This window comes from Aedes albopictus, chromosome 3, assembly GCF_035046485.1.
Source record: "Aedes albopictus strain Foshan chromosome 3, AalbF5, whole genome shotgun sequence".
Classification (NCBI taxonomy): Eukaryota; Metazoa; Arthropoda; class Insecta; order Diptera; family Culicidae; genus Aedes; species Aedes albopictus.
The window spans coordinates 63,699,330-63,715,266 of record NC_085138.1 but is presented as its reverse complement, the minus strand read 5'-3'; the positions used below and the strand labels follow the sequence as shown (position 1 = coordinate 63,715,266).

Sequence of the window (15,937 nt, the reverse complement as noted above, 5' to 3'; positions counted from 1 at the left end):
GACTTTCTGAAGATATCGCGAAGAAATCCCGAGAGATATCCATGGAAGAAATTGTGGATGGACTTCTCATAGAGTATATAGAGAAATATCCTTAGAAATCCCTAAAGAAATCTCTGTATGAATTCCTTTTGCAATCACTTTAAGAAATTAAGTAAGATCTCTGCAAGAACCCCTTAGGAAATCCCTTTTTCAATGGAATCCCAGGAGATGTTGATTGAAAACTCGTACGTATCGTTAAAACATTCCTGGATGAATTTCTGATAACAATCTTGTGAAGAATCTCTGGAAAAGAAATCTGGTGAAGAATTATTAGAAAATTTTCTGAAGCAACCCTGGAAAAAATACTGAAAGAAATAAAGGAAGACTTTCTGAGGAAATCTTCGAAGAAATTCCAAAATAAATTCTTAAAAAAAATCAGAAGGAACCACTGGAAGAAACAATTCTCGGACGAATTTTAAAAGAATTGGCAAATTGTATGAAAAGGAAATTCTTAAGGAATCCACAAAACACCTTTTACATGGATTACTTACTAGAGGAATCCGGAAATTTCCGGAGTAATCTCTAAAGTAATTACTGAAGTAATCTCTGGAAGATTTCCTGAAGCTTGTAAGCTTTGGCGACATTTTCCGACAGGATTCTGAATTCCCGATTTTAAGAGGAATCTCTGATGACATCCATGGAAGATTTTCCAAAAGAATCCCTTATGGGTTTTAATTGGATTCTTTTAGGAATTTCTGAGGAAGCCCATGGCATGTTTTTTCTGGTTTAATCTCTAGAGGAATTTGTAAAGAGAGTTTGGAAAAAATATTTAAAAAATCATGGAGGAATTTTCTTTTTTTTTAATTTTAGTTACTTTTATCGGCGCTGCAGTCCTGGGGAATCAAAACGAGTAATCCAGGAATTCCTCCAAGACATCTATCTAGAATTACTCCAAGAATTCCTCCTGGAATTCCTCGTAAAGTTCCTACGGAATTTTCCTCTAGAATTTCACCAGGGGTCCCTCTAAGACGTCTGCAAAAAACCCCAAGAATCCCTTTATGAATTTCGCCAGAAATATCTTAACGGATTTTTCGTCAAGAAATTCCTTCAAGAATTCATCCAAAAAATCCTCCAGAAATACCTTCATGAATACCACCGAGATTCTTTAGGAAACCTCCAGAAATTCGCAAAGAAAATACTCCTGGGACAACTTCAAGGATTCCTCCAAGAATTTCTTCAAGAAATTCTTTAGGACCTGCTCCGTGACTTATTTGAAGAATTTGTCCAAAAACTTCTCCAGGTTTTTTTTTCCAAAAATTTCTCCAGATATTCCTACAAGATTTCCGCTAAGATTTCCTTCAAGAATCCGTCCAGGAACTTCTCCAGATTACTTTCGAAATTCCTACAGGATTTTTAATAAGAATTTTTGCAAGACCTGCTCCAATACTGCTGCCAAAAAATCCCCCAAGAATCCTCCATGAGTTCCTCCAGGAATACCTCCAGGGATTTTTCAATAAATATCTTCAGGCATTCCTCCAGGAAATCCCCCAGAAAATCCTTCAGAAATGCCTACATGAACATCTTCTCCCGTCCTTGCCACCATCTTCTTAGACATCCACCAAGAATTTTTCCGACAAACCTTTCCCAAATTCCTTTCAAGAATTTCTCCAAGAATGCCTTTAAGACTTCTATTAAGAATTTCACCAAGAAAAGAGGAATTCCTTGAAGAATTCTTTCAGGAATTCGTCCAAGAATTCAAACAAGTATATTTCCTGAAATTTCTTCAGGAATTTTATCCTGGAGGATTATATCCCACGAGCATTTGCACGAAAATATACAGATATTGAGTTCTTCAAAATACTTTGGAGGCCATTTGTATGCCAGAAAACTTCCAAAGAGCAACACAAAGAGATAGTCGTAATGTTATAAGGTGCAACCGATACAATCGTTAAAGAATTTTGACGATAGAGTAATGAGATACAAAAGCAGAGCCTGCGGACCTTGAACTTCTTAATTCTAAAATAGTTTGGATGACCAAGATCATCAAGTAAATGTTGCTTAGTTATCAGAATTACATTTTGAGGTTCTAAGAGTATCGTAGATTATGCTCCGTGAGTATTTTCTTCAATAAAAATATCCAAACATTAAACCCACACTTCAAAATACATTGGGGTCCATTTTCTAATAAATATGGTAAACGTGATAACAGTGTAAAGTAACGGCGAAGGTTACGCTATGCGATCGTAGACGGCGCTCGTGTTCCACGTGTTTTTCACATATACAGCGGTGCTGCCTGGCGCCTATCCACTCGAAACATCATGCACAACACGGGTGGAAAATGCCAGTCAGGAAAAAATAAGTAAACAACTTGAAATTTGTATGGTGATGTAATCCAATCTCTGTTACTGCAATGAACCCAGAAGAAACGCGTAGGGATAATGATTTTGTTTCTAATTTGCAACTTTTTGTCCCAAGGCACAAATCGCTGCGATGCGGAACAAGTGCAAGCCAGCGATTTGTCCATACAAGAAAAATGATTTTGCTTTTAATGTGGTGGCGCCATCTTTGAGAAAAACAAGCTTTGATTTCTTACTATTAGCAACACATAGAATTATTGTTAATATTATGAGGTGCAACAGACATAATCGTGGAAGAATTAAGCCGATAGAGTGAAGTGTGTAGAACCTGTAGACCTTGAAGGTCCTAATTCCAGAATAGTTTGGAAAGTCTGGAATGACCCATGAGTGTACCAAAACATTATAGTTTTGCACTGAGGCTCCATCAGCAGTATAGACTACATTCCACGAATATTTTTTCAATTGATTCTCCACAAGTTCCCCAAGAATTCCCAGGAAATACTTCTAGAATAACCCTGGAGTTTAAAAAAAATCCCTCGGTAATTCCACCAGAAATTCCTCGGAAATACCTCCAGGAGCCTGCCGAGAATTTCTCTAGCTCATCAGAAAGTCCTCCTAGAGTTCCCCAATAAGCAGCCATGTCCCGGCAACTGCTTCAGGACTTCGCTGGAAATTTCACCAGAAGTTCCCGAGAATTTCTCCTGGAGTTCCAAGGGAGTTTCTCAAGGATTTCTCTGTGAATTTCTTTGCAAGCCCCACGGGAGTTCCTCCAAGAGTACCCGGGAATTCCTCCAGAAATATCAGGGAATATCTCCATGACTTCCCCATGAATAACACGGAAATTTCTATACAATCTCTGCAAAAATTCCTGCAGCATTTGTGGTAGAATCCCACCAGGATTTACCTGGATATAACTACATAAATTATCTGGGAATTCCAAGATTTTCACCAAGTTCACCAAAAAACTCAAATTCATAGTCCAGCAATCATGGTGATGCTCTTCAGGATTTCCCTGGGATTTTTTCTAGAATTTTCCCGAAAATTCCAAAAATTTCCAAAATTTTTAAAGGAGCTCTCCGGCAGTTCTTACAAGTGTTACCCCAGGAGCTTCTTGCAAATTCCTCTACAACCATCCCGATTTTTTCCCATAAGTTTTTCTTGAAACTTTCAATTCCCCCAGGCCTTTCCGGGAGTTTTCTCTGGAGCTCGGCAGGAATTCTTTGAAAATTTCACCAGGAATTCCCCGGAAATTCATCTATAATTTTTATGGAAATATTTCCAAAATTTCCACGGGGACTTTTCCAGGTGATCCTTGAGAATTCCTCCAGGAGATCTTCGAGAATTCCTCCAGTAAATCTCTGAGGATTTCTTCAGCAGTTCACTGAAATTCCTCCAGGAGTTCCCCGGAAATTCCTTCAAATGTTCCCCAGCAATTCATCTAGGACTTCCCCGGAAATTCAAGCAGAAGTTTCCCGGGAATTTCTGCACGAGTTCCCTGGAAATTCCACCAGAAGTTCCCCGGGAATTCTTCCAGGAGTACCTCGAGAGTTCCTCAGAAATTCATGAAGGAGTTTCCTAGAAATTCCTCCAGATGTTCCCTGGGAATGCTTTCAGGAGTGCCCTGGGCATTCGTTTAGGAGTTCTCTGGGAATTCTTTTACGAGCAATTCCTCAAGTAATTCTCTGAGTATTCATCCAGGAGTACTCCAAAAATTCCTGCAGGTTTACCCCAGAAGTTACTCCAGGAGCTCCCTGGAAAGTTCTTCAGGAGTTCCCCGGGAGTTCCTTCATGAGTTCCCCAGGAATTTCACCAGTATTCCTGCGGGAATTCCTCCAATAGTCTCCCATTGCTCAGTTGTTGCTTAGAAAATTCTCCAGGAGTTCCAATTTTCCACGAGTTCCTCAGGAATTCCTCCAAGAGTTTCTCAGAAATTATTTCAGAAGTGGCCTCCAAGATTTCCCTGAGAGTTTTCTCAGGGGTATTGCGTGCATTCCTTGAGAATTTCCTTAGGAATTCCCTTTGGAATTACTTCAAAATTTCCCCAGGAATTCATCTGACATTTACATAAGAATTCTTTCAAGATTTCCACGATTTTTTTCCGGGAGTTCCTTGAGAACTCCTACAGGAGATCCATGGGATTTCTTTTAGTAGTTCTCTAGGTATTCCTTCTGAAGTTTCCTGGAGGTTTCTCCAGGAGTTTCATGGGCATTTCTCTAGAAGTGACCTGGGAATTCCTCCAGGAATTATCTGGAAATTCCTCCAGGAATCCCCTAGTAATTCTTCCAGCCAGGAGCTCGCCGGACATTCCCCGAGGAGTACTCCTGGCATTCCTCTAGCAGTTTCCTGGGAATTTCTCCAGAAGTTTCCCGGGAATTCCTCCAAGAGTTCCCCAGGAATTCTTCCTAGAGCTCCCTGGGAATTCCTCCAGGAGTTCCCCTGGAATTCCTCCAGAAGTTCCCCTGGAATTCCTCCAGTAGTTCCCCTGGAGTTTCTCCAGGAGTTCCCCAGGGTTTTTTCCAGGAGTTCCCCAGGAATTTCTCCAGGAGTTCCTCGTGAATTTCTCCAGGAGGTCCCCGGAAATTCCTCCAGAAGTTCCCCAGGAATTCCTTCGGGAGCTCCTCGGAAATTGTTCCAGGGGTTCCCCGGGAATTTCTCCAAGAGTTCCCCGAGAATTTCTCCAGGAGTTCCACGAGAATTTCTCCAGAAGTTCCCAGTGAAATCCTCCAGGAGTTCCCCGGGAGTTCTTCCAAGAGTCCCCGGGAATTCCTCTAGAAGTTCCCCTGGAATTCCTCTAGAAGTTCCCCTGGAATTTCTCCAGGAGTTCTCAGGGATTTCTTCAGGAGTTCCCTGGGGATTCCTCCAGGAGTTCCCAGGGAAATCCTCCAGGAGTTCCCAGGGAAATCCTCCAGGAGTTCCCAGGGAAATCCTCCAGGAGTTCCATGGGAATTCCTTCAGGTGTTCCCCGGGAATTCCTCCAGGAGTTCATCGGAAAAACCTCCAGTAGAAATTTATCCAGGAGTTGCTTGTGAATTCCTCCAGGAGCTTCCCGGGAATTCCTCCAAAAGTTCCCCAAGAATTGTTCCAAGAGCTCCCCGGGAATTCATCCAGGAGTTCCCCTGGAATTCCTCCAGAAAATCCCCTGGAATTCCTCCAGTAGTTCCCCTGGACTTTCTCCAGGAGTTCCCCAGGATTTTTTCCAGGAATTTTTCCAGGAGTTCCCCAGGAATTTCTCCAGGAGTTCCCCGTGAATTTCTCCAGGAGGTCCCCGGAAATTCCTCCAGAAGTTCCCCAGGAATTCCTTCGGTAGCTCCTTGGAAATTGTTCCAGGGGTTCCCCGGGAATTTCTCCAGGAGTGCCTCGAGAATTTCTCCAGGAGTTCCCCGAGAATTTCTCCAGGAGTTCTCAGGGATTTCTCCAGGAGTTCCCCGGGAGTTCTTCCAAGAGTTCCCCGGAAATTCCTCTAGAAGTTCCCCTGGAATTCCTCTAGAAGTTCTCCTGGAATTTCTCCAGGAGTTCTCAGGAATTTCTTCAGGAGTTCCCCGGGAATTCTTCCAGGAGTTCCCAGGGAAATCCTCCAGGAGTTCCACGGAAATTCCTTCAGGTGTTCCCCGGGAATTCCTCCAGGAGTTCCTCGGAAAAACCTCCAGGAGTTCCTCGGAAATTCCTCCAGGAGTTCCCCGAACATTCTTCCAGAGGTTCTCCGAGAATTCCTCTAGGAGGTCCCCGGAAATTCCTCCAGAAGTTCCCCAGGAATTCCTTCGGGAGTTCCTCGGAAATTCTTCCTCGAGAATTCCTCCAGAAGTCCCACGAGAATTTCTCCAGGATTACAAAATTCCTCTAGGATTCTCCGGGAATTCCTCCAAGAGTTCCCCAGGAACTTATCCAGGAGCTCCCCGGGAATTCCTCCAGAAAAACTTTTTTTCGCAATGCCCGCAACCAGTTATTTCAAAAATTATGCAAAACAATTTGGCTGCAGAATGTTGATCCGACCCTGCCCTTAAAGGAACAACAGACACCGGACAATGGCGCTGTTCAGATCAAGTGGCGGCTATCGTTCCTTATTGGTATGTACCTTCATAGAAAATCAACAAACTAGAGGAAAATCGCTTTTCCTCCGTGATTTCTTCCTATACAAATCGAACGCAGAGACGCCGACGCGTGTGTGTGTGTGTGTGCGCACGCTAGCTGTTTGCTTTTCTTATGACTCGGAAGAGCGTAAGACATGTGACGTCTGTTGGGATGAGCGTGACATATTTACTAACGTGCGTGAGAAAGCTATTTTCAACGAGCGACGAGGAACGAGGAAAACAACGAAAAACCGCGGTCGCCTAACTAGCTAGAGGTATGATTAATGAATCACTACTGCGGTGAGACAGAAAGGTTCGAGGTTTTATGGATAAATTGTGTTGAGGCGGTGGAAGCTTGTTGTTTTAAGTGTAATAAGGTATGTGAGGAAAAATGTCCAATCTGTCAAGTCGAGGCAAATACCACATGGTTTCCGCCATTTGAGAATGGAAATTAAACTTTTGAAAGTCCTGGTTCTCTCCTGCTTAAGAGTTAATTGGGCTTGCTTATGACAAACTGTATGTAACAAGATTTACGAATTAGATGTTTAATCACAGCAAATATCTTGAAAAAGTGCAATGTTTCACTGAAAAAGATGATCATGGTTGCAGATAAAGACAGAGGCACGCTTCTGATAAGGTCGTGTTGAAAGTTGTTTGAGATATTGTTTTCATTGGAACGTTTTGTCATACTTAAACTTAATATCTCCGACGAAATTTTGGCAAAAATGCCAATGTATTTGGGGACGATAATGTAACAAAGCCGCTTACAGAACCAAATGTTCCTCGTGTACAAAACCATAATCATAAAAACAATCTCAAATACCTAGTCAAACTGTCTAAACAAACGTCTAATTATAAGAATTTCGCAACCAGATCTACTTGCATTTTTTTTCCTCAGATGTTGCGAAAGAATTCGACCTTGGCTGGCAGAAAATATTTTGCAATTCCATCAGCTCGTAAAATTATTACCATCCAGCCCATAACACCGATCTCAAATTCCGCGATACTTGGTATATTTAGAAGCCAATCTTCCTAGGGGGAAAAAATAACCATGTTTCCCATCCATCCTAATAAACCTCCCGTTCCTGAAATAACAATCTCTTTCTTCTTTATCTGGCCGATTCCTTTCGGAAGACCATCGCCGTCGTCATCATATGCGGCAGGCCGGGCGCGTCATCCTCGAGTCGAGGAGCATTTGCCATCCTACCCGACCGAGAGACTAAACAAGATCTAATTTCTCCTTACGTCGGTCGTTACGAGCGGGCTGTTAGTTGCGCGCGCGCGTGTGTAATAGAACCTAGTTACGTACGGCAACGAGGTTAGCCATTTTTCTGGTCTGGTTAGCAACTGACATGCTGTGAGAGCTACGGCGGCCTACCAACCGCCCAAATACATCAGGACTTCTTTACGAACTGACCGACCTGGTCCGACGCGACGGTGGATGTTGCAAATGTATCCATAAAAATGGTTAGGATTTTTTCTGGTATGGAGTACGCATCTACGGCAGCATACTCCTTTCGCAAGAACGCACACGGGAAAAAATTCGTTGCCGGATCCATGACTAAAATGTTATGAAATCATAAAACTTGTCGCTTCATGATATTGTAACTACAAGTCATGATATCGTGAAGTTAACAACGATTATCATGAATAATAATAACTGATTCCATCAACAAAAGCCATGGCCGTCAAAAGCGTTATGAAAAAATTAAGCTCGTTTTCATAAATTGAATACCATAAAGCTGAGTCATGGTAGCATGGCTCTGAGTCATAAAACTATGACGCTGAGTCATCTCAACCAGACGCTGAGTCGTATAAACATAACGCAGAGTCATAAAATCATGAATCACAACAAACGAATTTGGGCACTGTAAGCGTTACGTAAACCCTCGCGCAGAATCACCTACGCCATTTTTGTCACTTCTGTCAAGGCGCCTTTTGTGAGCGGCAGTGTTTTCCGGTGAGATTTTTTTTGGTTTTCGAAAAAGTGTAGTGAATTGTTCTTACTTAAATAGTAGTAAACTATATAATTATTGAACTACATTCCAGAAGTTGAAAGTGGAAAAACTCCATATTCCGGCACAAAACTCCGGCCAGCTTCATCAGCAGCAGAACAATCAAGCTCACGCACAATTCCGGCACAAAATTTTGGCTAAATGCATGACGTAATCTATGGACGCCCCCTATGTCTATGGACCATTTTACGAGACGGTTCAGAACAACTGATCGCTCATTTTATGAATGAAAATTGGACAGTATGGAGCCAGGTCATTTTGACAGATCTCACACGAGCAAGAAAAGGTCGGCAAACTGCAAGAAAATTGTTCGTCTCTTTCTTGCATGTGTGTGATCTGTCAAAATGGCCTGGCTAATGTCAAACATTTCGAGGTTAGGTTTCGTGGTGTAATGAAGAATAGACTTGCGTGGTGTAATGAAGAATAGACTTTGTTTTTTTGCAGCCAAACAAGACAAAAGAAATCTCAAAAAGTGCAGCCAAATGACAAATACCAGAATCATAAAAATTACTTCAATATTCAGGAACCTTGTTCATGATTTCAGAGTGCGTGCTTCACGATAACATGACCTTAAATGCCACTTTGCACCAATTAATCCGATAGTATAAATTACAAATACTAGAATCATGCATACTGCTTATGTTTTTATAACATTAGGTAATAAATTTAGAACATGCTTTATGATAACATGACCAGTACTACCATTTTTCGCAAATCGATCCAGTACCATAAATGACAAATACTTGCACCATGAGTAATGTTCAAGCTTTCATAAATTTAGTTCATAGTTTGAGTACGTACTTCATGATAATATGAACCGACTTACCAAATTTCGCTAATAAAACTGGTTCCATAAATGACAACTACTAGTTCTATGAATACCGCTTCTGGTTTTATGAATCTAGTTAATAGTTCTGGTATTCATGGGCATGATATCATGACTTAACTTACATATTTTTGTCAATAAATATGAAAAACGTAACGCCAAGGTGACGTTACGGCAACATGAGTCATGAAAGTATGACCTTTTTTTGTGGTGTATATTTATAACATGAAAACACACATTTTAAGCGAAATCATGACTCATTTAGCAGGTTTCAAGCAGCGGATTTTTTCCCGTGCACGTGTAAACGATCCCACCAACCACCGTATAGCTGCGCTCTACTATATTTACGATAACGAAACAGTTGTAACGATCGTGCTACCGAAATACCACACCGACTGTACGAGCTCGTACTGTCTAGCGGTCCTAATTACGCATGGAGAGGTGAGTTCATCGGGATAATTGTTATTAGAGGCTATTTAGGATTAAAATTCCACGCCTCCGATTTCGGACGAGAATATCCATTGGAAATGATGGGCGCCACTGACTGATGGATGGAGGTTTCGCGGTCGGTTGCGCTTTCAAGATTTTGCCAGGTGTTCCACGGCACGGTTGCTGGGAAATACGCATAACTGACGATAGTAATAACAAGCGATTACTCACTGGCAATCGGAGCGAAACGCTAGGTGGTTTGTTCTTGCACCTAGTCGGCATCAGTTTTCGTAAACGGAAAAGGACTTTGATTTTCAATGTTTGCTGATAAATAAGATTTATAAAGAGCCCAGCTTGCACTATTGTCTGCGTTCCTTACATCTAGGATCACTTCTGCACAGTAGCGAATTCCCCTCCTCCTACGCTTCTAGAGCTATTCGGTAGTTTTAGTAAACGTCAATATAGCGTCTACATCTCCGCGTTCCGGGAGCCGAACTGGTTGCATAAGAGACAATCTACACCCTCGGTGTGTCTCAACAGTATATTGAGGATATTCCTTTACAGGATCCTGTTCGCCGAGCTAGCATATTGATCATTATGCCGACGGTTCTCCGGTTGCCCGCCTCTGGCGATAGGACCATGCTCTGCCGCTTCGAAACTTCTGGGAAGTCTTCTTCGTCCAGACAATCGAGGATCTGAATATCCCGAGAACCTCTGCTATAACTACTTACAAAGCCCAGGTTCGGACGTCCGGACCTAGGGCATACCATTGCTATTTCGAAAGCCCCGCAAGTTCCTCATCGAAGAGCCTTCCCGTATCGCTAACCCTAGTTACCAGCAGTCCTGGGCAAGAAGTCCAAGGCCTTGGATCATGACGCAGGAAGAGTTCCTCGATTTTCCTCTACAGCATCTCTGGAAACTACTCGGTAGGAGTCGCTACAGCTCGTGTCTCACGGCGGAGCGCCTTCATCAACGCCTCGACGATGTCATCGACCTGCAAGGGAGAAGTCGCCTCTTTCCCGCCACGCCAACCCTGTGTAGGCTACCCTGTGTAGGCTACCCTGTGTAGGCATCATCTACCCTCCAGTTCGAACGACTTGTTAAGCCAAAACTACAAAATTATCGTCAATGTTCGACTACGCTCTGTTGCAATTAAAGGTACTTTCACGCATATGACCAGTGCCTCTGGTTCGTTAAACGGCTTCCCAATTTCACGGCCCAGGTATTGGAGTAACTTGCTATTACAGTTACCAGCGGGTACTCGCTTACTTACGGGTCAGACTAAGGCCTGAGTGACCTCTAATGTACATAAGAGTCGTGCTCGGTCCATGGCTGCGTATCTCCAGTTCTGCACTCTGCGAAGAGTCCGCAGATTGTTCTCCACTTGATCGACCCACCTAGCTCACTGCGCACCACGTCTTTATGTACCGCTCGGATGACTCTCGAGAACCTTCTTCTTCTTCTTCTTGGCGTAACGTCCTCATTGGGACAAAGCCTGCTTCTCAGCTTAGTGTTCTATGAGCACTTCCACAGCTATTAACTGAGAGCTTCCTCTGCCAATGACCATTTTGCATGCGTATATCGTGAGGCAGGCACGAAGATACTCTATTCTTGGAATAATTCCTGAAAAAACTCCGGGAGGAATTTCTGGGGGAATTTCTTAAGGAGCCCCTGGAGAAATTCCTGGAGACATTCCTGTATCAATTGTTGGAGGAGTATCTCGAGAAATTCCTTAAGAAATCCTTTGAGGAAACCCTGGAGAATTTTCTTCAAGAATCCCTGAAGAAATTCCTGGACTAACGCCTGGAACAATCTCTGGATAAATTCCTAGATGAATTCCTGGTGGAGATTTTAGAAGAATTCTGGGCGGAACCTCTAGAAGAACTCCCGGAGCAATCTCTAGATTAATTCCTAGAGAAATCCTGGGATGAGTCCATGGAGAAACTCCCAGGAGAAATTTCCTAGAGGAATCCTTAGAGAAATTTCTAGAGAAATTCTTAGAGAAATTTCTAGAGAAATTCTTAGAGAAATTTCTAGAGAAATTCTTGGAAGAATTTATGGGAAAATTCTTGGAAAAATCCCAGGAGAAATCCCTGAAGCAATTTCTGGAGGAACCTCAGGAGGAATGCCTGGAAAGTTCTGGACAAATTCCTGCAGGAAGTTCTGGACAAATTCCTTGCGGAATCCCAGGAAGAATTCCTGGATAAATTTGTAAAGAAATTTTCGGGGAAATTCCGAGGAACTATTCCTGGAATGAAGTCCTGGAGAAATCTCGAGAGAAATTCTGGAAGCAATTTCTGGAGGAATTTCAGAAGAAATTCCAAGATAAATTTCTGAAGAAATTCCAAGATAAATTTCTAAAGAAATTCCAAGAGAAATTTCTGAATAAATTCCAATAGAAATTTGTAGAGTAATTCCCAGAGCGATTTTTGGAAGAATTCCAGGAGAAATTTCTGGAGGAATTGCGGTAGTAATTTATGAAGGGATTCCTATGGGAGTTCCTGGATCAATTCCTGGAGGACTTTCTGAAGAGATTCTTGGAGTAATTCTTAAGAAACCTCTTGAGGAATTCCTGGAGGCATCCTTAAAGGAATTTCTAGAGAATTACTTGGAAGAATCCCTGGGGGAACTCTTGGAAATAAACCTGGAGGAATCCCTGAAACAATTTCTGGAGGAACCTCAGGAAGAATTCCTAAGCAAATCTCTCTAGGAAATCTTGGAGCAATTTCGTATAACTATTAATGGAAGTACTCCAGGAGGAATCCCTAAACGAATACCTTGAGGAATCCCTGAATAAATTCCTTGAAGAATCTCTAGAGGAATTCTGGTAGAAATCCATGGAGAAATTTCTGAAGGACTTCCTGGAGAAATTTTTAGAGGAATTTTGAAAGAAATTTCTGGTGGAGTTCCAGGAGGAATTTCCAGAAGAATTTCTGGAGGAATTCCAGGAGGAATTCCAGAAGGATTTTCAGGAGGAATTACTGCAGGAATCATCGGTGGAATTTCTGGAGGGATCCATGAAATAATTCCTGGAGGAATGCGTAGAAGAAACCCCGGAGAACAAATTCCTGGATTAATTCTTAGAGGAAACCCTAAAAGAATTCCTGGATCCATTCTAGAATAAATTCCCGGAGAAATTCCTGAGGAAATACCTGGGGTAATTCCTGTAGAAATTCTTGGTAGAACTCTTGCAGAAGTCCCTGGAGAAATGCCTGAATAAAATCCTAGAGGATTGGCAGGAGGAATACCTAGAATAGTTCTTAAAAAAAAATCCAGGAGGAATTTCCGAAGGAATCCCTTGAGGAGTTTCTGGAGGAATCTCAAGATTTATGATGAAATACAAAGTTCGATTTCTGAGAGAATTCCAGGAGGAGTTTCTGATGAATTCTTAGAGGAAATACTGAACAAACCGCTAAAATTCCTGAGGAAATCCTGAAATCCTGGATTAATTCCTGGAGGAGCTTCCGAAGGAATCCCAACAAGAGCTCTTGCAGGCATTTTTGAAATAATTCCGGAATTCGTTTTTGAAAGAATAACAGAAGAAATTTCCGGTGAATCCCTGGAGGAACTCGAAGTAATTTCTGAAGAAACCCGATGAGCAATCCCGGAAGCAACCCCATGATGAACTCTATGGAATCTCAGGAGAGATTTCTTAGCGAATACCTGGAAGAATCTTTGTAGGAATATTCCAGGATAAAAAAATTGAAGAAATCAATGTATGCAGTAATTGTTGAAGGAATACTAGGATCCCAAAAGGTTTTTTTGTACAATTTTTTCAAACAATTCTTGGAGTATTTTTAATAATCTCTAAGTTAAATTTTCTAAAAGAAATACTTCGAATCATTCCAGATGTAATTATTGAAGCAATCTCTAGTGGAATTCTGGAAGGCATATATGGAGAAATCCCTGTAGAAATCTCTGAATACCTGCAGAAATACCTTAAAATATCTTTGGAGAAATTCCTAAAGGAAACCGCGAAGCAAGTGCTGGAAAAGGAACAATTGCTGGAGGAACCTCTAAAGATATCCTAGGACAAATCCCGGAAAAAATGTCTAGAATCCCTAGATGAATTCTTGATTGAATTTCTGGAAGAAGCCATGATGGAATCACTGAAACAAATTATGGAAAAAAAATCTTGGAGGAATTGTTCGTACTCATATAGTTTACGAAACTATGAACAAATCTAAAACAGTCATTTTGATTACTCAAAACTACAATACAGATTTGCATATTCACATATCGGGCGCCCATCCCGCTTAAAATTCATCTCAAGTCAGGAAATTCATAGATGGATTCTGAGGAAAAGTATGTACGGTGAACTTCTGTAGAAAAAAGTATGTACGGTAAACCTTCAGAAATTCAAGGAACAACTCAGTGGGAAACTGCCGAATAATTCAATGTTGTGAATATTGCGTGACTCATGTTACAAAAATAAAAGAAAATTATTTATTGTAAAGGATTAACGCATCACATACACAGAACCTTACAAATGCACAAATTAGGAACATCAAAAATTGACGCAGCACAACACATAACATAAATGTGCCCTGTTATCCAGATGGATAACTCCTTCCGATCACAGGATGACGAGGTTTCATTTATTGATTTGGGTCCGTCAGTCATCCTGGAATTGTATTTTTGTTGGCAGTTTGCCTTTTAGTTCACAGTCTTTGCTGCTGTGTTCATAGCTTGGTTTCGTCTAGGAAAACTAATCCTAAGCGGGCATCCCGTTTCGGGTTCCGACACTTGAGATCAACAACTTGAAGTCCGTGGCAGGGAAAGGTTTACATCTCTAGTACTTGACCGCTGCCAGAAATGGCCTGAAAGTTGGCAATCAAAGAAGGATTGCATCTCATGGGCCTCTTTTTTTCCAGAACCCTATAAATGTGCATTAAAATTAGGGGAATATGTACAAGGTAAAATAAAACATACATCACAAAGAACGCACAAATAATAAACTTTTAACACATTAAACAATCATTCTGTCTTATAATTGTAACAAATATTTATACCCGTAACACTCACTGGATCAATCCGTTCCCCGCCATCTTAGAACTACAGTAGAATCACCTGCCATAATCCTGGACTTGCTCCGCCAAAGCTCCTCTCCTCAATTAGGCAGCTTCGCACTGACACCGTCGTCATAGAACTAGTTGTCACTGATGCTTCCTAGGGGACGGACACGCAAGGGGAATAACAGTAAACTATATTCACACCCCACAAATATTGGATTGCGAAAGATTTTAGAGAAATAATCGCGGAAAAAATGCAAGGAAAATCCCCAGAGAAGCAGTCCGTGATAGATTTCTAAAATTCTAATTCCTGAAAGATTTGGGTGCACTCAAAATTCAAAATAGAAACACTTCTGGCACTTTCAGCTCACATTCTACAGAGTTCAAGCGCACACCGCGAAAAGTAAATAATCGATCCTTTATTTCACGCATAAAATTGGCAACTCGCAGAACCTTCCCCAACCAGACCACGACGCACCACACCGCCTGTCCAGGAACAAAAAACCTTAATGTAAGCAAGCTCAAGGTTGTTTTCGCTAAATTTAGCGCATGGAAGCACTTTTTGGCAAAAACTTCGCATTTTTTTTTGTTCCACGCGGACTGTTTCTGCTTATAATTAACCTCTAGTTCCATATGTATGTTTGGACCCATCGCTGCTAGACGGCGGCGTACGCACACCTCAGCAAACCGATCGACGACTGATCGTCGCGTTTCCGCGATGCGTGTGCGACGCGACGCGACGGTGCGTGCGCAGTCAGCTCGTCGTGTGTAAGACGTAAGTACATACGCACAAAATTAAGCTGACTTCTGGCATTCTTCTTGTCTGTCGTCGACTTCCCCGGTCTGTCGTCGGCGTTTGTTTCGGTTGTCCATTATTTTGGGTGCCAGCAGGTAGACGCACCATTTATAAGCATACGAATACGAAACGGACGGGTAGCATCCGCCAAAGATGGGCCTGCGACTGTTTTAAAGTGGCTCTGTGTGGCGCTTAGCATCGCATCACCGTTGGATCGATGCTCGGTCGTGTGCCACTCATCGTCGCGACTCATCAAACGTCGCTCGTCGCTCTTCGCGAGTTGGTTTTAATGCGATTGGCCAAATAAAAATGTTCGATTTTTGGCAGGTCGGCGGCGGCGCGGCGTGATGATCTGCTTTGTTGTGGCGTCCGATTGCGTACTCCTTTTTAACGTGAGAAGGTGAAGGCTCGTGCGTGAGCTCGTGATGGGTTCTCTAAGCGGTTATGTGGTAGCGT

General features: G+C 42.2%; 1 protein-coding gene across 6 annotated transcripts in view; it reads right to left on the bottom strand.

The window, feature by feature from the left end:
- Window positions 1-15,937, bottom strand: part of LOC109622416 (A disintegrin and metalloproteinase with thrombospondin motifs 9) — a 692,060-nt gene that overhangs the window by 456,022 nt on the left and 220,101 nt on the right. The window lies entirely within an intron of this gene.